The sequence below is a fragment of the Python bivittatus genome, unplaced genomic scaffold (assembly GCF_059951505.1).
Source record: "Python bivittatus isolate LINGU-HERP-01145 unplaced genomic scaffold, Pbiv_v1 ctg000020_np1212, whole genome shotgun sequence".
NCBI classification, from domain to species: domain Eukaryota; kingdom Metazoa; phylum Chordata; class Lepidosauria; order Squamata; family Pythonidae; genus Python; species Python bivittatus.
In genome coordinates this window covers 96203291-96225183 of record NW_028277030.1, presented here as the reverse complement: position 1 = coordinate 96225183, position 21893 = coordinate 96203291, and the positions used below count along the sequence as shown (strand labels likewise).

The following is a 21893-nucleotide window of genomic DNA, read 5'->3' as shown; positions in this document are numbered from 1 at the left end:
TGCCTCACTACCTATTTTCAGTTTGATGGACAAATATACCAACAAATCAGAGGCACACCCATGGGATCACCACTGTCACGACTCATAGCAGAGATTGTAATGCAACATCTAGAAACTATAACACTTACACACATACAACCTAAAGTATGGATCCGGTATGTAGATGACACCTTTGTTATATAAAAAAGAACAACTAGAGAAGACACATGAAACCACCAACAACATCTTCAAAGGAATAAAATTCATCAGAGAGGAAGAAAACAACATGCTACCCTTCCTGGATATCCTCATCAACAGAGGAAACAACAGTAAATTAGAAACCCAAGTTTATCAGAAGATAATCCACACTAATCAAGTACTCCATTACCAAAGTAACAACCCAACCTCCCACAAGAGGAGCTGTGTAAGAACATTATTCAAGCAAGTACAAATGCACTGCAGCAACCCAGAACACTAGAAAAAGGAAACAGACCATCTATACAACATCTTCCAACAAAATGGATATCCATGCAACTTTATCAAAAAGTGCCTGACCACTCAACCTACTGCAGCACAACCTACACAAGCTATGAAAAGTATAACACTGCCATACATCAGAAATGTCTCAGAAACCACCAACAGACTATTACAACTACATGGCATCTCTGTAGCACACAAACCAACTAAAGCCCTCCAAAATATCTTAAGTAAACCAAAAGACCCAGTAGCCGAAGAAGAAAAAACAGGGGTCATCTACAACATACAGTGTAAGGACTGTAACAACCACTATGTAGGACAGACAGGCAGAAGGCTGGCAGAGCGCATCCATGAACACCAACTAGCACTCAGAAGACATGATGAAAACTCCTTAATCTCACAACACATAGACAGACTTAACCATAGTTTTAACTGGGAAACTGTCAGCATTGTAGACTAAGCTAAATCCAAAAATGCAAGGGAATACTTGGAAGCTTGGTATTCAGACAAGGCAGCCATCAACAGGCACATAGAGATAAACAGCATCTGCCCACTATTCAAAAGAGACAATAGAAAAGAAAACAAAAGACCAGAACATTTCCTCACCAGCAATCATGACCCAGATAAGCAGAAATTACCACCAGGGACACAATCAAGCAGTAAACAATACCCTAATCAAGGAACTACCAGAGGAACAAAACAAAACCCCCACCCCCACCAACACTGGCAGGGCATGCCACAGTATATAAACAGAGAGCAAACCCCACTCCATTCCAGCACTGAAGATGTTACCTAGCCGGGTAATGAAATGTTTGCAAGAAAAGAACCAAGCTCAGAGAACCCCAAGGACTCCACAGCTGCTAACAGTCTATGCTGGCTTGATGGCATATAATCCATTTTTTAAAATCCCCTTTGGGTTTTATTAATACACTTCAGATACATAAAAAAGATTTCTTTCTGGTTGCCATATGGCTATGGATTTAACTGTATTGGGAATTCATCAAAGTTTAGGCTGCTTTAGAAACAATGGAAATATTTTGGAAAGATGAAGAGGGGAGGTGTTTTCTGACTTGTATAGAATTAAAGTTTTAGCATTTTTATCTGTTAGTACCTTTTTCTTTTCTTGTTTTATGATAATGGTTTCAGCTTGTAGTTACTTGCCTCAAATCTTTGGAAGAGCTTTACTTAAAAATGAAAATGTAGTTCAATCAGCCAATGAATAGACAGGGGTAAGAGAGGTTTTATGGGTTAATTTGATGACTTTAGGGGACCTCACCAATTCCGAATGCTGCAAGACTTCTTTTGATGCCAAACAAGCAAGGCTAAAATAGTGGGCATCTACCATTGTCTACCACGCCTGACTCCAGAAGCTCATTTTGAACTATGAAGTCCTTCATGGCTTGACACCAATATCTCAGCAAGGCCATATATTGTCCTACAGCAATCTGGCACATTCTAGATGTGGCGGATCACCATTTTTTACTCAAACAGAAATCCATTTCACAGAAAGCAGGCTTGCAATGCTATTAGGCATGCCCTGAAGCACAAATTCACTTCTTTGAACCCAAAGTTCCAAACAGGTAGACCTGGTTTAGCAACTGTCTTGTTTAGTGACTGTTCATAGTTTGTCAGCCCTCCCTGGTAAACCAGACAGGAAACACAACCAGATGAGCTACTTCTGCTTTATTGTTAGGCTACATTAAGAAAATCTTGCAAGTCTGAAAGCACAAACCTCCCACCTTCCCTATTTACTGCCTGAGTAGTTAGAGCGGGTCCTTTCTAAATTCTTTCTCTGCCTGTTACTCAGTTGCAGAATCTTCCTTCTTTCGTATGATCGTTCCCTAGGCAGCATCTCTTCCCCCCATCTTCCAAGGTCATTCTCACATTCTGGTACAGAGTTACAACGGTGATGAAAATGTAACTTTATAACCAATCCTTACATTTATGACTTTGCAGGTTTGTAAAATAAAGGGAAGCTGAAGTAAGATCATAAGCCCAGTCATGGTTTCACTTAGTGACCACTTCACTTAACAGCCAAATTGTCAGTCCCAATTGTGGTCAGCACATCCCTGTTCACAAGTTCTACCCACATTAGACTTAATCATTTATTTCTTCATGTTCACCTTATACACATTTTCTCTTCCCTTCTCTCACACACAAAGTAGACATCCCAAAGCCTATATAGACTTCTTCTATTCTTCCTCTCTTGCACTCTGTCACTGCTCCAAGTCTTCTAACTCTTCCCATTGCTTTCCTCATGTGCCCAGTTTCCCTGGGCATTCCCAAGGCAACCCAGGTCTCTCTACTTCCTACTCTTCCTTAGCTGGATCTCCATTAGTCAGTGCCTCTGCTTCTTCCTAAATCTACTTTTGCTCAGGCCAAACCATGGCCTGCCTGCCTGCCTGCCTGCCTGCCTGCCTGCCTGCCTGCCTGCCTGCCTGCCTCCCTTCTCCGAAACTTGGAACTCCACTGAGTGCAGGGCTAGCCACCAACCTCTCATTACCTTTATTTCTTAAGACTGTCACTATGTCTGTGGCATCCAAAGCCAATCAGTGGCAGGCAGCCAGCAAAGAGTATTTCAGCTCTGAAGCTCTTCCAGCTACCTGGGCATTAGTTCAATTAAATGAAGATTTGTGAACCACAGTTACAGCTAAGATACAGCGTTCATAGGTACAACAATACCCTAGGCATCATATTTTCTATTAGAACATCTACATAGAGAATGTGAAATAGAATGTGAAAGAAACATTTTATTATAGGATATATTGCATTTTATTATAGAATATATTCCATCCTCACCAAAAAAAAAAAAAAAAGCTAAGCTTAACTGAATGGCTTTATGCTAACGTGGAGTCAATTTAATAAAATAACTTATTCTCATAAATTGATTTTATGTGATATTTTAATAAACAAACAGATGTGAGTTTTGAACATGTATAAAATACTCTTCTGAGTAACCACTATTAATTCATACACACCTAAACATTAGCGCCAAATAGGAACATGCTTGACATGAGCTCATCTTTGGTATATATTAAGATCTGGGTAGCTTGAATGGGCCTTCAGAAAGTTTGTTTTTTTTTTTTCTTTCCTGAGTCAGTCTTGACTCCTGGTGACTGCCTGAACTAGTCCCTGCAGGGTTCTTGGCAAGGTTTTTTGGAAGTGGTTTGCCATTGCCTCCTTCCCAGGGCTGAGAGAGAGTGACTGGCCCAAGGTCACCCAGCTGGCTTTGTGCCTAAGGAGGGACTAGAAATCACGGTCTCCTGGTTTCTAGCCTGGTGCCTTAACCACTAGACCAAACTGGCTCTCTTTCAGAAAGTAACTTAACCCTAATATAAGATTCAATTGCTTTGAATCTTCCACAAAGAAAATGGGTTCCTTTTCATCACACAATGGGAGATGAACTTTCCAAACACCACTAGCAGCATGAAGACAAATTGTACACATAAATGAGGAAGCCAAGGAGAGAGTGAAAACAAAATCCAAGAACTCTAAAATGACACCATAATAAAAATTGGACTAAATGTTCAATGAAACTATGGGCTGAATTTAAGTCCAGGTGCCACGGTTCTCTGCTTCAGGTCAACCAAAATCCTGATTATTCAGTGAAGACTAGCATTTTAGCATACCACCACTGTGCAGTCTGTACTAATACTGCCATTTTGATAACGGTAAGAGAAAATGCAGTTGCTTTTTACTCCAGGATTCTTGGGTTTCCCAAGCAATTTATCAGATTAAAGAGAAATAAGAAACAAGTCTGTTCAAAGTTTAGTAAGAGGTTAAACTCAGAAAAATGATGTAGGGAAAAGGGGTGTAGTCATTTTTTGCAAATTGAGTAATCAGACTTCACTATCTTTTGTTTCATCTAACCGGGATGTAATTGTAATTGCTGAGCTACACTACGGGTTGCCTTAACAAGGATGGCAAGAACTCACTTTGCCTTCCAAAGACAAACACGTGTATCATACGCACTAATTACCTTTGCTGTGAATCTTCCAGGGAAAATCTTGCGATTTTGAATTCCTTTTGCTGCAATTTGACATGTTAATGAATGATGACATTTTAATTGCTTTCTGATCTGCCAGAAGATTTGGGGACCTGAGGAAGGAAGGAAGGAAGGAAGGAAGGAAGGAAGGAAGGAAGGAAGGAAGGAAGGAAGGAAGGAAGGAAGGAAGGAAGGAAGGAAGGAAAGGAGACCCATCCTAAAGGTATTTCCCCAATCGCTTCTCCAAATCTGAAATGCTTCCTTGCAGCTCATGGGATGCAGTTAATGTCAGCTAACCTTTTTCAGGAAGTTTATTTCTTTCTCTGAAATGTTGCTTGGAGCAGTCTGTACATGTTGCTGCTAGCCTGACACAAACCCCATCGCAGAAACTTATCAAGAATCCAATCTCTCAGGGAGGAGGTGAGCTGCTGCGGCAGGCTCGATAATGCGAGGGCTCCTCAAAGCGCTAAAGACATCGCAGCCTTCAGCACAAAAGCATTTGGGGAGGGACAGGGAGAAAGGGAGAGAACGAGACACTATAGCAGTCCATGTACACATCCTGGTTTCTCAGGAGGGCTTTTTTCCTATGGAAAGTTCTCTCTGGAATCCTGAGTAAGGGTAGTGTGTAAGCTGTCACAATATTTGTCCTATTTTGATTTAACACATAAGTGCAGGTTGGACTGAAAAATGCATATCTGAGAAAATATACAGATGCTTATAGAATTATAATTATAATTATTCTGAGGCCATCAGGTAGTATTTATCAAAACTTTGGGGGCACCATTGATGTGTGTTTGCAAACTCTTTGAATATATCAGTTTGCAAAGAATTGGTGGAACATTTTCTTCCCTTTGAGCATCTCCCCACTGACATCATTATCCAAAATACAAATTATCCACCACCAAATTATCCAAAATACAAATTCTTCTTCCACTCCCTCCCCCTCCCCCACCCTTTCCCAAAATTGGATCTCAAATGGCATTAGAGGGAAACAATCAGCATTACCTTGATGGAAGTGTGCAATTGTTTAAATTCTTTTTCTTCATCCAGAAAGTCTGGTTACTTTTCCTGAGCTTGTCTGCACCACAGTCTTCAGGCAGGCTTAGTCTAAGGAGTCAGATACAAGCAAGAAACAAAGTCCAGTTTGGGCACCTTTTCTCTTTTACATCAAATATTCCCAGCAAACTCCCAGCAGCAAGAAAGACACTTTATATTCTCTCTCTCAGGACAAACACAGACTCCTTACAGTGATGTTGTTGCTGACTTCGGCCGTGCTCTTTTGAATTTCTTCTCCCTCCCACCTTTTTTCCCCCTAGTGGGAATTTGTTAAAAAATATATATATTGCTTTATCAGGAGTATTGCATTGTAAGTAATGTCACAACAGACTTGATATCCTTTTGGATAGTGGGTTTTGTTTAAAAAAAAAAAGGGCAAGGACATTTATTTTAATACTACCAAAACTTGCATTTAGGAATGTCTTTGATAGAAAGGAAATAAACTGGCTGTGATGCTTGCTTTTATCCTTCACATGCTGCTACTTTGGTGCTTTTATGCTGAGAAGCTGGAAAAGCTTCCTTTTTCCTTTGTTATTAGATGTGCCAAATTGGTCTGGTGACTTCTACATTAATTTTATCCTATCAGACAAAAACACTTTTGTTACTTGCATTATTGCAAAGTTGTGCACAGCAGCTATCAATAACTGCAGATAAATGCCCGAGGCTCTATTGAGTGGAATGCCCACAAGAGCCTCTTTAGGCAATACTTACAATTTTGATATATACATTTATTTATTGCTATGTATTTATTTTAAAAGACTTATGTAGCCACCCAAAACAGTAAAAACAGCACCCCCCTCAAACCCCAAAGTAAAAATCAATAAAAGCTTTATAAAAACTAGAAAACTCATGGCCATGTCATTTTATTGGGAGGAGATTGTTTATTTGTTTCTGATCTTCAGTCAAAACAAACTGAATTGATTGACTGGTGTATTGCTTGGAATTTAATAATTGCAAAATAAAAGACAAAGCAAAGAGGAAAGATGCAAAGAAAATATGTTGTTGAGAACAATTGTTTCTCAAAGGAAAGACTTTTAAAGTTGATGTTTGTATGTATGCATGTATGTATTTAATTAATTTATATATTGCCACTTCTTGCCACTCTTGGAGGTTACAAAATACTATATATTTTGTTTTACATTACATTACAGAACAAAACAAAACAAAACAAAACAATGTCCACTGTAAATTAAAGTTAAAATTAAGTTAATTTTAAATCATATAACACAACCCTGATGAGATCGTAATTCACCCCAAAGTCCTCTGGAATAACTTGGTGTAACCAGCTTGGAAGGCTGTTAAGGATGGAGACAATATCCCAAGTGGAGATCATTCGAGAAGACCAGGGCCATCCCAGAGGAACATTGCCTCCAAGCCTTGGTTCCCCTTACTTTCCAGAAATGGGGCATTAGTAAAAGTTTTCCTCAGGAGAGACACCCTGAATGGGTCAAATTGGAGGAGATGGTCCTGAGGAGGACCCTGGTGCTAAGCCATTTAGGGCTTTATAGATCAAAAACAGCACTTTGAACTGCCCCCAGAAACCTACTGACAACCAGGTTTCTGAGAAGTCTTCAGCCATGCAGAACACATTGCAGTAATCCAGATGTGTGGTGATCAAGACACGAGACACTACAGCAAGGTTCTCTTGCTTCAAGTAGGGCTGCAGCTGGGCAAAGGCTCCTCTGGCCATAGCTTCTAGCTGCCCTTTCCACAGTAGCCAGGAGGCCAGGAGGACCCCAAGTCATGGACTTGCTCCCTCAGGGGCAGTGTTAACTTCTGGAGAGACACCACAAGAGCTAACAGAGAGCAACATCAGAGCTAATAGAGCAGCAACTCTGTAAAGGGTTCAGCTTTACTCTTTCTACCATCCAGACTCTAACAGCCTTCAGGCACCAGGACGAGACTTCCACAGCATGTCCAGCTGGGCCTGATGATCCCTCACCCCACACCTCTAGATGACCTTAGTATCTATTCTTCAAGTAATTGTGAAATGACATATTAATTGAATAGGCACAATTTTACACACATAACTTTATCTCTTGAATTGAGAGGAGCAATATGAGATGCAAATTAAGCTGGCTTTTTTTAGTTCATGGAATATACAAGAATCAGCCAATTAATTATTCAGTATTCTGAGGTTAGAAAGATTATTAGAGTTACCTTGCTATGACTTTTTAACAGCCTCTATGAGGAAGCATCATGATGTTTTCATGGGCCTTTTTTTTAAGTAGTCCAGAATCAAACCAATAGATAAAAATAGATCCAGCAGGCATAGGAAACTTGTGGGTTTCCAGATGGTTCTCAACTTCAGCTTTCAGCACCCCTAACTACTGAAAGTACTACTTAGAGCTATGGTTCAACTACATCTAGAGAGCCACTATAAAGCCACCACAAAGGTGAAAAACATACCTTTGGGACATAGTTCATTACTGCCAGGTTTTTATTTGCTAGACGAAAATATTTCCATAAAAATCTCCCAAGATAGAGTTAAGTTAATTATGATCATTATTTATACAATGTGCCTGCGCCAGAATACAAACCATGGACTCATTGTTACTTTGGAGCAATAATTAAAATGTTTTCTAGTTTGGGAAACATTCTCCTTATATCAAGCTCCTTTCAAGTTACCTGTATCTAAGGAAATGGCAATGAATCCATTTTCGGGGGGTGGGGGAGAGCAATTACTTTTGTCTGGGCTAGGAAATAAAATCAGAACAGCCTAGAGCTACTATTTGGAGCCAAATAATATCCATTTCACAGATTATAAGGTGTGGGGGAAGGAGACAGGCTATGTTGAGAGGGATATGAATGATGGAAAGTTTCTATAAGGGAATAGTTATGTGACATGCATGGTTTTTGTTGTGTGTAAATACTAACTGGATATCAAATATGGCTTTTGAGTCATGGAGAGCTATGCCATCAATCAAAATGGGCTAACTTGATGCTCTTTATTATATTGTTTTGGTGTAATTTAAGGAAGGCAGGGGGCATTTCTTTCTACTCTCTTTTCAGTTTTTGTTATTCTGGTTTATAAGTTGTAACCATAACAAATGCCATTGAAGTTTAATCTTTAATGTTAAATTACAGCTGCCATTTCAAGTTTTGAGAATGAAAGGAAATCTCAGTGTGGGGACAAGATTCCCAGAAATATTTCCATCCCTTTCTTTCTCCAACTTGAAATACATAGCATTTATAACTGAATGTGAATATACATTCTGCCTTAGTACAGGGCTTTGGGACAGCATGCTCTAAACTTTCCCTAGTCTTACAGCAGTCTGGGCTTAGCTGCATAGGGGTCTACAGCAAACCACAATGATACATGTGCATTGATGACATTATGCCAACAACATGCTTAGATATTTGCATCAGACATTGGGATGCAAGTTGATCATGATGGAGTTTGCATCGTGACTTCATGATGTATGCTTTGCAGGGTCCCCCAGTCGTGTGATCGCCATTTGCGACCTTTCCTGCTGCTTCCAACAAGCAAAGTCAATGGGGAAGCCAGCAGGAGGTTGCAAATGGTGACTATGTGACATTGTGCTTAGCAACCATGCTGGATTCGTTTAATGACGGCAACCAGCAACTGTAAGTTGGCACAGTCACGTACCCTGTGCTTTATGACTATGTCACTTAGCGACAGAGCTGCCAGTCCTAATTACCGTTGTGAATCAAGAACTACCTGTACAGCTGATAAGAAGACACAGTGATTAAAGGATACACAAGTATCCTTCCTGGTGCAAAAGCAGACACATTCCTTAATGGCAACTTAGTTGCTTTGATATACAAGTTGTATAAAGGCCGTAATTGTTCTAACAAGCTGTACTATACTTGATTGCATTAACAGAGAGACAAGGAACGCACAACAGGAATTATCCTTGAATCTTCTGCTTCTGAGGCATGAACTTTATGACCAATTAGTCACTACCAGCACAGTAACAAAATCTCACTTGTACTGGTTCTTGAGAGACACTATATAAAACAAAGAAAGCAATGAAGGGAATAAGCATAATACTATTAGTATGAACAAATATTCAGTATTGTTATTGGGTCATGTAATTCAACCCGAGTTCTTATTCTAGATTCCCCCATCCTGCAACTTTAGAGTGATAGCTAAGGGATAGAAGTTTATATGCCTCAAATGTTTTTACTGAATTGTCTCCATCATGACTGATACCATGGATTACGCTTCTTCCTTAAAAAGTATCTTTGACTCCTGTTATAGCTAAACACTGCAGTATTCCATTAAGTCCCATGAGACTGTGATCTCAGTCTACATTGTATCTGAAATAATGTGTAAAATCTTTTTAACAGCTACCTTGAAACAATTTGCTTATTTATTATTTATTTTATTTATTTATTAAATTTATATGCCACCCATTTCTCCCAGAGGGTGACTCTGGGCGGCTCACGATGAAAATCCAAAACAGTAAAAACAATGAAAATATAAATATCCATATTCAAATTAGCTAATAACAATACTGTATAAAAAGACTATATACAGTTCAAGATGATGGAGGGGGGCAGTATTGATTATCCCACCAGCCAATTTCAACAATGCGAGCCCCCATCAGGCCCCAGGCCATCTGGCATAGCCATGTTTTCACACTTTTCCAAAAGGCCAGGAGAGCGGGGGCAGGCCACACCTCAGGCGGTAAGCTATCCCACAGGATGGGGGCCGCGGCAGAAAAGGCCCTCTTCCTAGACTCCACCAGCCGAAGTACCTTCGGCTGGACTGAGTGGGGCAGACTGATATAACAGGGGTGAGATGGCTCCTCAGGTAACCTAGTCCTGTGCCATGAAGGGCTTTAAAGGCAATAACCAACACATTGAGTTGGACCCAGAAGCAAACTGGCATCCAATGCAGCTCATGTAACAGAGATGTGATATGTGCCACCCTAGGAGCATTCAAAACTGTCTGCACTGCTGCATTTTTCACCAGCTGTAGCTTCCAAATACCCTTCAAAGGTAGCCCCATGTACAGCGCATTGCAGAAATCCAAATGGGAGGTGACCAGGGCATGAGTGACTGCGTGGAGGGCCTCCTGATCCAGGAAGGGGCATAACTGATACACAACACAAAGTTGTGCAAAGGCTCTCCTAGCCACGACTGCCACCTGCTCATTGAACAGGAGTCATGAGTCTAGGAAGACCCCCAGATTACACACCGGGTCTGTCCGGGACAGTGTAACCCCATCTAGAACCAGAGATGATAAGCTCCTAGATCTTGAGGCCCCCCGTATCCACAGCCACTCCATCTACCAGGGTTCAGCTGAAGCCTGTTGTCCCCCATCCAGGCCCCCACAGCCTCCAGGCACTGCAAAAGAGTAGCCTTATCAAAATCATTGGCCAGTACTCCAGTCAAAGATCAATATTTTTAAGTCATATAATCATAAAATCATTGAGCTGGAAGAGACTCGTAGATCATCTATTCCAACCCATTGCTCAGTGCAGGATCCATTAGGGAATCTTTGACAGATCACATCTAGCCTCTGTTTGAAGACATCCTGCAAAGGAGAACTCACCAGCTCATACAGTCAAAACATTCTTCCTATCTAGATTGAAGCTACTTGTAGTTTTAACCCATTGGTTCTGGACCTGCCCACCAGGTCAGTGGAGAATAGGTCCATACCCTCTTCTGTGTGAACTAGTTTAAATCCAATAGTTTCATTTTACATTTCCCAAAATTAAATCAGTGGGACTTAAAAATTCTTTCTGGCCCATTTGTCCATTCACAGTATTTTCAGTATCAACCAAAAGTGGCCACCTCCTCAGTAGCTGGTTTTTTCTTCTTGGTTTTTTGGCTAAGATCAAGCATAGTAACTATTTCCTTTAGATTTTGGAACAACAACAAGAAGTAAAATCTGCATGTTTTGGTTTACTTCACTGGAAAATGCTGAAAAATTATAAGGCAAATATCCTGAGCAGAACATTGGAGCCCTGAAAATGTTGAAGAGCACATGTAAGCTTACTGGATGTATTTTGCAATGTTCTGGAAAAGATTTTGCCTAGAGGATACTATGCTTTGTACTCTATTTAAAACATGAAATAGCCACAAAATTCCAGGTTATAGCTTAACTACCATGAACAGCAAAACCCCAAATTTGAATGGTACCCATTAAATTTGGAATCAGGAAATGCCATTGGGTTAGGTTTGCGAGGGGGGGGTGTTTTTTCCATGTAAGGAGGTTTATGTTCATTATATAGCACAAGCATCTTGTTAAAAGTCTTTGGAGCTTAAATTGAGGGTGCCAACTTCAGAGACCATGGGGGTGGGCAATCAGGCTGGGCGTTGGCTACGTCTCCTACAAGCTTTAATTAAGGCCTTGCTAATTTGCTATATTGATAGCAAGTGTTCTACTTGACTAAATCTTTGCAAATCCTTGTATTGATGGGGGAGGCCCTTAACTGCTGCAAAATGCTACCAGATTGTATTAGATTTTAATAAATAACTTCCTCTAAATCTATCACGAGTGCAATTTCTGGAATGCTGGGTGGTGATCTGGAAGCTACAGATCCATTTGCAATGAATCTGACTGAGAGCTGATAAAAATCTCTGTGGTAGACTTTTAGGTTGACTGAGACCATGTAAGATAGCCTTGTTTGGAAACTAAAATTCTCTCAAGGTGCCCAAATTAAATGCAGTTCAGCTTATTCTAAAAAAAACCAGCAACAAGAGGCATCAGTAAATACGAACTGAATTCAGGCTATGATACTTTAATCATGTCCAGGAGATTAATACATGGTGCCTGTGGGATCTGGGTAATTTGGGGTTGGTGTGGGAAAGAGTAATCATCAAAGCATCTAGCATAGACCTTCTGAACACTGATTTTCAAAAGTAGCTTGATAAATGCAAATCCAAGGGTTGCAGGACAGACAGGTTGCAAGAATCAAGTAGAGTTTCTTCTGACCAGCAGAGGGAGCAGACATATTAGAGCCGTGGCTGTTCAAGCTGAAACTAAGAAAGATTTCATGCTATTGCATATATAATTTCCCATTGGGTGCTTGGCATTACAAGGAATCCAATAACATAATTTATACTATTTTGTACTTTCAGTTTCTTTTAGGTTTCCAGAGCTCCCATTTATAGTCTTTGACCATAGTCCCACAACATGCTAAAGTGGATCAATGAAGGGATAATCAATTAATTCCCCAGGGATCACTTAGTTTAATATTGTGCAGGCCCAGTCATATAAGGTTCAGCTAACTCCATGCGGTCAATTGTGTCATTGTCATATCTAAAACTGACTTGTTTTGGATACTTAGAGCTCCAGGAAATTAAGGAAAGAGGGGCTGAAAAAGCAAGCCTTTCCATCACAAAACTCACTGCTCAGATGGGCTGATGGCACTTGATGGAGAATGTGGGTGGCAACTCTGTATTCCCCAAATGGTGCTATTTCGCTCAGTGTGGTTATGTGTTGCCAGAATCCTTGGTAAGGAGATTTGAATGGTGAATGGTTGACTGGATTAAGTGTGCTGTAAGAACACAGCCCATGAGTCTGTGGATGCATCTTGCATCCTATCGCAGCTTGCCAATGGTTGAATAAATTTTGCCAATCCAAATGTTGTGCAAAGAGTTGCTTGTGCAGATCATATAAAACACCAGACTTGTTTGCCATACACTCAGGTTGGGCCTTGGCAATTAATGAAAGGATGACTCTTCCATAGAATTAAACTGAATTTGAATACACAGTAAGGAGAGGGCTTGTTGATTTACAGTTGAATCTGAATGAGTTTCCAGTGGTTTTATCCGCTGCCGTAAGTCAGGCCTACAAAACAGAATTCTAATAACAGCTTCTTTGTGTTGGACCTTCCAACTTTTCCTGTGGGGTTCTGCCGAGGTGCTGCGTGGCAGTGGGCTGTCAAAATGCACAGGCAATGCCAGCAACAGCTCTGTAGTGCTTGCTTCTATGAAGATGAACAGATCCTCTCTGTGGTGCACACTCTGTGCAGATTTTTCTGGATGGAGCCTACTGAAACTGTAGCAGGGTGTTGGCACAACCACCCTTCCAAACAGCCTGTGCAGCCAGAACCTCTAGTGTGATCTACTGGGAGAATATTGGGTGCTTCCTCCTGATTTCAAGATAGCTGCAACAGCTCATAAGAAGCCCCTTGTAAGGAACCTGTCCTGTCTTATTTTCTTATTCTTTCCCAGGAGCTGGCACATCTAACTATGTGGCTTTTTTTCTGATCAAGATGGAAAAAGGATTGATTTTTCTCAGACCTGTAGTACATGCCATATGCCCACTGAAGGTGTCTATAATAGTTTTATGAGTACAATTTTATAATTTGGCTCTCCTGGGGAAAATGTTACCTAAGTCAATCTTATAAAACTATGCTATAAATTTGGGTTGTTTCTAGTAAAGACCATCTAATGTCTGATGGACTGGTTGGAAAACGTCTTAATAAACATTCAGTACAATTGCAAGCAAAACTTGATGGGTGGTTCCTTCTCCAATTTCAGGCAAGCAGACAATTACCTTCAATTTGGGAGATCTTCCTGAGTTTTGAAAAGCTTCAACATTTGGGAACTGAACAGTCCTGAATGAGTAAACATGAAAAGTATAATGAGGGATGGTGGTGGGTGTTTAATTGTGGGAAGAGAGAGGTTCTCAAATAATGCTTTTTCTCAGCTTAAATGTCATCACACAGTAGATGGTGGGATATCTGAAATTCACTGAATGCTTATTGTGCTATTATATAACATGTGACCAAATATGATAGGAGAATAATACTGGAGCAGTGTATGCAGATACATTCATATTTAAAGTGCCGGTATGCGACTCAGTCTCACACCTGGGCCTACTCCTTTATATTTCTGCTATTCAGGTAAACATCCTTCCAGCTGTCATATTTATAAATATTTTGAAACCTGGAGCTATCCCTGGTCTGTATCCAACTGCAACTCGTATGACTCTCACACCAGTTATTTTGCCTGTCACTATTCCAGATGTTCCATTGTCTTCTGCCACTTATTTGCTCACCTTCCAGTTGGTCATCTTTCTTTCCTGCTTGATTGCTGCCATCCACTTCATCTCTTTCTCACAACCCTCCTTCTGGATCTCCTGTTGCTGCCTTCTGCGTAACTGCTTTCCCACTACAAAACTTTGCCCCACCGTCAGAGCAGAATGAACCCAGATGTAACATCTTCTTGTATTAACTGATGTTGAATCTATCTGGATCAGAGAGAACCTTACTACACATTATAAAACCATGAATGGAGGAGATTAACTTGGGGGTTCTTAAGGAATAGTAAATAACATTCTGACTACTTCAACAACTGATAATATTGTAAGTTACTGTTTCAAAAAGGATGTCACACACCTTATACATTGAGCGTTGACAACTTCTATGTGTGGCTGAACTTTAAAGCCTAGCAGCTCAAGCCAGCCGTGTGCAAGGGGAAGAAGTAGCCACTGTAATATTTGTAGTCATTCTGTGACCATGGATAACACATGCGTAAGAAAAAGGGCAACCCAAGTGGCAGAAATACAGAATTATCTTTAGGAAGGGAAAGAACTTAACTCAGGGTGAAGAACCATATGTATAGTCACACATATGGTTCCATTTGGATTTTTTAGATATTTATACATATGGTTCCATATGATTCCATCAAATTATTTCCTTTTGGCATAAAGAGCATTGTGCAAAGAAAAGGAGTAAGAGAGAATAAGTAAGAGAAATTAAATTCATGAGAGAAAAATAAAGAAGAAACTTAGCTAAATCTAATTTACACCCACACTGTACACTGTACCTTCTCCATATCCTTATAGCCTTGCAAGCCATCCTTGCTTCTATCATGTCCATAGGCTGATTCATCCACTGTCTTTGGTTTTTTAAACTCCTCGCCTCTCTTTTTTTGAGGATCTCATCTACCCCATTCAATGATGATTTTCTTCGTCTTCTTCTTCGTCCCTTCTTCTTAGCCAGTTCACTCTTCCGTCATAGATTTGTTTTGTGATTCAGTCTTCATTGATTCTCTATATATCACCAAAACACCTCAACATGCATCTCTTGCACTGGTTGATCATGTTTGTATTCACCCCACATTCCTTCATCACTCAGTCTTTCTTGTCCTGATATTTTTGTTGCTTCACCACACATACTTCCTAAGTACCCCATTTCCACTATATTCATTTTACTCTTACATTTCTCCTGACATCCCCACATCTCATTTTTACATAACAAAGTAAGCAGAAGCATGCTCTTATATGCCATTTTCATTTCTTTCTTCAGATGTTCATTTCTTGCAACTGACCACATCTCAGCATTTGTATAGCTTAAGATTTCTTCATTCCCCCTGAGCTGGGGCTGGCCCCCACCTTGCTGGCCTTCCGGAAGGCCCTTAAAACATGGTTTTGTCTGGGGATGGCCTGGGGATCCCACGATAGAGAGGAGCCTGCTAGATGGTTAATTGGAATGCACTCTCTTGTATGTTTTTTTCACCATCTCGTTTTTACCTTTTAAATTTAATTTGGTTGTATTTTAATGGTTTTTAATGTCTTTGGACTGTTTTATTATGTACACTGTCCAGAATCACTATGTGAGATGGGTGCCTATATAAATGTGATAAATAAATAGATAAATTTGTTTACTCATCTTTAGTAAACATCCTCCCAAGGTAGATAACTTATCTAATTGCTCTAACTTGCAGATGTTCGTTCCATTTTTTCTGTCAAATACAACTACTATGGTTTTTGAAACATTAATTTTCAGAACCATACTCCTTGTTGTATCATATAACCTACTGTACACAGTCATGCATAAGCCCACCTGCTGATAAACTGACCCTCACATTTTTATATGTTTTAATTTTCACAATTGGCTTATCCGCGGGTGGTGCATATTTTCATGAGTATATATGGGATATACAGGTACTTTAAAAAAGTATTACTATATATACTTGCAGATAAGGTCGTTCACATCGAATAAGCTGAATCCAATTTTTGGGGTGTATTTTGGCACCTAAAACTCTTGGCTTATTTGTGAGTATATATGGGTATCTAACATTTCCTGCAAATAATTCCAGCAATGTGGAATCTTCTATATAGAAAATTACATGCATATTTATGTCCTCAACCAATGTATCTCTAATATCACCACAAATTTTCCTTATTCATTCATCCATAAATACACTAAACAACTAAGAGGCATTGAACAATTCTTACTTGTTGCTCTATGTTGAACCATTCACTAAGCATTATATTTATTCATATACATACTATACTTCCATCAAATTCCAAGGGGGCACAAGGATATGACATTTTTAGACAAATTATCTGTGCAAGAAGTACACAGTGCTTTTCCAGTGATGATCTAATGAACTGGGAAGATCATGGGGGAGTTGGCTGATGGGAGGGAGGGAAGTGTTATCAAGATTGGCATGTGTGCAGTGGGAAGATTGCGGGGGAGTGGGCAGGCTGAGAGGAAGTAGGGAGGGAAGGTGCTACAAAGATTAGTAGGTATGTAGCAAAAAGGTGGGGGAGTGGGTGGGCTAATGGGAAAGAGGGAAGAAAGGTGCTGTGAAGGTGTGCAATGTGGAGATCATCATGGAACATTGATGGGTGATTGGTGGGAAGATGGAGGGCATGGAAGCCTTATTTACTGTTATACAAGCCCAAAATAGTGAACAGATTTAAAAAATGTTCACGTGGGGCAGCCTAAGGGTTTCTAAAAAATCAGAAAGGGAGAGTAAGGCATGTGATGTTGAGAAGTTTGGGAATTCCTGCTCTAAATCAGCAAATGTACAATGAACTTTCTTTCTCACGCTCACACACTTCTCAATGACTTGCTGAAAAGCAAAAGTCTGGTCTTCACATTCTTCTTGGCAAAAGCCTCACTGCATTTCCCAGATGTTGGTATAATGTTGCTGTTTTAAATTGTATTTTATATTTTTATTTTGATAAACCATCTTGGGAATAGTATGCACTAAAAATCCAGCCTATAAATAACTGTGAAAGTATGCATTCGGAAATGATCCAGAAATACTAGACATGTTCTAACAGGTTACCCATTTGCAAAACTAACTCAAACCACCCAGAGTCGCTCTTGAGTGAGATGGGCAGTGACTAAATTTGAAATATAAATAAAAATAAATAAATAAAAATATTGACATGGGTTACTAGTTTAAAAATTTGCAGTAGTTCCCTGAAAGCCATTCAGGGCCTGCAGTAGAAAACTAATGATATGGAAAGGATGTTTATAAACAAAAAAAATCACCCAAATTCAAATTTCCTTTAAGGTACTTAGAGAAATTGAAAAGAGTGAAAATCTTCTTTGAAAGCTTACTTTAAAAATATGTGTGCTTTTTTTTTTTTGAATCTAAAAAGCTGAATATAGCTCTTCAAATCTTGTTAAGCAGATAAAGTAAAACCTCCTTGAGCAAAGCTTGTCTCCTGATAATTATGTTGATATAGTTGTGCTGTTTTCTTGGCAACGTTATGCGAATAGTTTGCCATTACCTTCTTCTGATCTTTTACATTCCTGTCTAGTCTGCAATCCTGATGTTTCCTGATGATCTGCCATCCAGAGATTAACCAGGTCTGACCCTGTTCTACTTTTTCAAGATCAGAAGGTCAGTTATGTGCTGCCACTTGCTGTGATGTTAAGATGCAAAGCCATCTTAATATGTCCCTATTTATGCTGTCTTGGCACCAGTCTCTGGGCCAGTGTTTCTCAACCTTGGGAACTTGAAGATGCGTGGACTTCAACTCCCAGAATTCCTCAGCCAGCCATGGCTGGCTAGGGAATTCTGGGAGTTGAAGTCCACGCATCTTCAAGTTCCCAAGGTTGAGAAACACTGCTCTGGGCAGTGCTTCGCCATGTTCTCTGATAGGTCATTCTGATAAAAGCACAGTTTAACTATGAGGGAAGGCTTGGAAGAGCAGGGCAGGGCTGGTCCTACCATCAGGCAGAGTGAAGTGGTACCTCAGGAAGGAGTTTTGGGATATCAATAACTCTACAAATTTTTAGTTATTTCTTTTGTTATGTTTTACTTCCAGGATGGTGGAAGAGTCACTGGCAGGATTTTTTTCTTCTTCTCAAAGTAATTTTACAAGTTATGGGAATTCTGTACCTAATAACCTGTTCTTTTTTGTGCTATCTTTTCTTATGAATTATGGGGCACTCAAAAAGTTACACGCTATTTCGTGTCTTTGAAAGAAGGAACCACGAATAGCCTTTTATTACTGAGTACAAAATAATATATGGCAAAAAACTGGAGTTGTAAAAATAATTGAAGTAAACATAGATAAAATCTCCTTCTAGTCATGCTTAACACCTGATGATTTTATGGACACATCCCTGTTTTGAGCAGCAATATGGAAGTGGTTTCCAGTCACCTTTTTTCATGAGATCAGAGGGTTATAACCTGGTGACCCTTGTCTAAACCTAGAAACTAAGCTGGGTTGCAGAAAGAACCCTGAAGAAACCTCCAGAAAGTATCGGGCTATTTGCTAAACTGGAAAGTTGAAAAAAAAAATCCCCAAAGGAGACATATATAGGAATATCCACAAAGTTTGCAACTCTCAGTGAGCAGAAAACACTCTTGAATCTATCTGTCAGGAATTTAATAGAAAGGGCTGCAGAAACATTAATCAAAATAATTAATGAATCTCATTGTTCAGACTGTTAGAAGACATTTCAAAGGAAGTTGATGCAAACTCAGATGTTTTCCTGGTTAATATGGGCCAAAGTTATACTTAGGTCCAATTGAACTGAAAATAACAATACTAAATAAGCAATCAAAAACCAAAAACTTGAGTGTAACACAAATTCTCTAAAGATCTGGCTCAGCATTCCTTTTCCTTCTTTTGTACTTCAAACAAAAGCTACATTTTTAAAAGCTGACCTTTCTTAATTATTTTCTAATAGCAGTTGGCTTGAACAGCTAGGAAAATGTTATATAACCAATTTCTGTGATTACACTGCTGAAGTTGAAGGAATGTCACTATTGGGTTTAATTAAAGCCCCACACATCTACACTCTGCCTGTCTTTGTCTTCCTTCTTTGTTGACTGCTGTGAAATGTCATGGCTTTGATATGCAGAGCCATGTTGTTTAGTTCAGCAAGATCTTTTCAAGAAGCCATTGTTCCAAAGATTATTTCCACCAAGGAGTTGATGTTGACTACTTCTCTACCCCATTCCCAAATACTTTTATGCTCTGTTTCTTTCATTAATTGAATTGTTTTCCAGTGTTTTTCTGGGAAAGCCAAATTGTCCTATACCTGGTTAGTAAAAACTTAATGTAATTGTGATGGGATCAAGGTGGTTTTGAGGATAGGAGAAAGTATGAGTGTAGAAATTTGTTCTTGATCCTGAAGCTACTATAATCATTTAGTCCATTTTGGGCTTTCCCAAATCCTAAGGCATCTAATCCAACAATCCAGTGGTTTAAAGACTGTCTATGACCAACACTGATCCACTTTTAAGGAAGGAGTATGTTCAGTTGAACTTTTTCCAGGAGCTCCAGAATCAACCACATCAATTCTGTGGACCTGTAGAAAACAAGTGATGTCCTCTTTCATCAATAACGATAATGGAATGATCAGCTTAGCCTTGGAGCCAGAGTTGTTATAACATGAAGCAGAAGATTGGTTCTCCCAAATAGTAGTTGTGTTGATCCATACAACTTCACTCCTGAACAAGAATATATGTCTAAAATGTGTTAATGATCAGTCTCTCAGAACTACCCCTTTTTAATTTTTGTTTAGAGTCTTTTATATTTGAATTGGGGTAATTTTGTTCTGAACCTTCTAATCACTACAGTTCCCTTAAAACTCATTCCCACCTTGAGTATTGCTCTCTTTAGTGGGATCCAAGGCAAAAATTTGTTCACTTGTAACTATTCTGTTTTTTTCCATACTGCTTCTTTTTTGTTATAACTAAGTAAATAGGTTATAGGGGAAAACAGAAAAGCTGAATTGTGATCTTTGATTTGAAGTGCTAGGTATTGGCAGAAATTACTCTTTGTGTTGTATCTTAGAAGTGGTAAAAAATAATTCCGTCTCCTGTCAACATGTATTTCTACACATCTGACATGAGATTGTTGAGATAATTCAGTCGCATGTAAGGGCTAATTGTCATTCTCATTCGTAAAGTTATGATGCTTTTCTTGCCTCAGCTACCAATATGTTTAACATCTTTGTCTTTCTTTTTGTATAATGTTTATGTTAGAAATAATGCCATAGATAGGCTGGAGTACTACTGCATCCCCCAATCATTTTATGCTTGCCTCTCTCTCCCTACTTCTGATGAATCATCAGATCTTTCAAGGGTCCAGATTGCTTTGGGATCTATTTGTGTGTGTGTATGTGTGTCAAAAAATCAAGATGGCAGCCACAACTGTGGGCCCTTAGTTACATGAGTTGCATGCACAATGCATGTAAAAAACGGGCAGAACTTCAATCCAACAGTCACAACTGCCCTCTTGACTCTTTTCATACACCCAACCTGAAATCCCTGGATTTAATTAAGTATTAAAAGGACTGGGCTGCAGAAGTTCAATCCTGAACCCTTCCATAAGGTGAAAGAATAACTCTGGAACATGGAGGAGGGAAAGGGGTCAACAGACTTGTCTCTGGACTCCTTCCCCCAGAATGGTAACGGTGTTGTGGTCGTGAGGGATGATGGAATCAAGCTTTTGTTCCTTTGCTGTCAGCCTCTTCCACTCTTTCATTCACAGCCATTACAGTCAAGAGAACAAGTTAAGCTTATACCAAGAGACTGATAGCTGAAGGATTCCTCTGCCACAGGACTATTACACGAGGCCTTATGTGCTGTAGTTCAGAGAAGAAACCCTCAGCAAATGCACAGTGTGTGTTAGCCCAGGGTTCCTCAACCTTAGCAACTTTAAGATGGGTGGACTTCAACTCCCAGAATTCCCCAGCCAGCCATGCTGGCTGGGGAATTCTGGGAGTTGAAGTCCACCCATCTTAAAGTTGCTAAGGTTGAGGAACCCTGTGTTAGCCAATCCATCCTGCTTTGGATTCCAAGCAAAGGAAAGGCTGTAGTGTTAGCGCCCTTAGCTCAGGTCACTTCTGAAATGACCCTGGTCAGCTCCATACAACAAGAAACATATGATCTATTAGCTTTTTATTAGTGATGTTAATTAAATACAGGAAAAAAAGAGAACCCTCCCATTTTCTCCTAAAGATGAATTTCCCTTCAGTTTGCCTAAAAATGAATATACCTTCAGTTTGTCTATGGTTCTTTCTTGTTGCTTATGGTGTTTATTTGTTCCGAAATAGAAATTAGAGATGACAATCTTAAAATAAATATACGAAGGAAGGAAAGGAAGGTGGGCCTTTTTTGTAACCATCCCAAAGATCACAAGTAGAAAAATGTACTCTTTGTAAAAACACACCTCCCGATCACCTCCCTACTGAACCACGTCCAA

At 39.6% G+C, this 21893-nt stretch overlaps 1 protein-coding gene and 1 long non-coding RNA gene across 4 annotated transcripts in view; one reads left to right on the top strand and one right to left on the bottom strand.

The window, feature by feature from the left end:
• The window catches only part of VIT (vitrin), a 58067-nt gene extending 52125 nt beyond the window's left edge, over positions 1 to 5942 (bottom strand). Inside the window, exons 1-2 of one of the 3 annotated variants that reach the window (XM_007420926.3) lie at positions 5688 to 5942; positions 5447 to 5548 (exon numbers count right to left, since the gene is read on the bottom strand). The gene's annotated coding sequence lies outside the window, so the exon portion shown is untranslated. Of the gene's footprint in view, positions 1 to 4738; positions 4915 to 5446 lie in introns of those variants that run through there. The other 2 variants (XM_088144607.1, XM_025168354.2) reach the window with 2 other exon arrangements.
• Positions 4264 to 21893, top strand: part of LOC148217133 (uncharacterized) — a 34689-nt gene continuing 17059 nt past the window's right edge. Inside the window, exons 1-2 of the long non-coding RNA XR_015796785.1 lie at positions 4264 to 4664; positions 17988 to 18070. This is a non-coding gene — a long non-coding RNA (uncharacterized LOC148217133). The remainder of the gene's footprint in view (positions 4665 to 17987; positions 18071 to 21893) is intronic.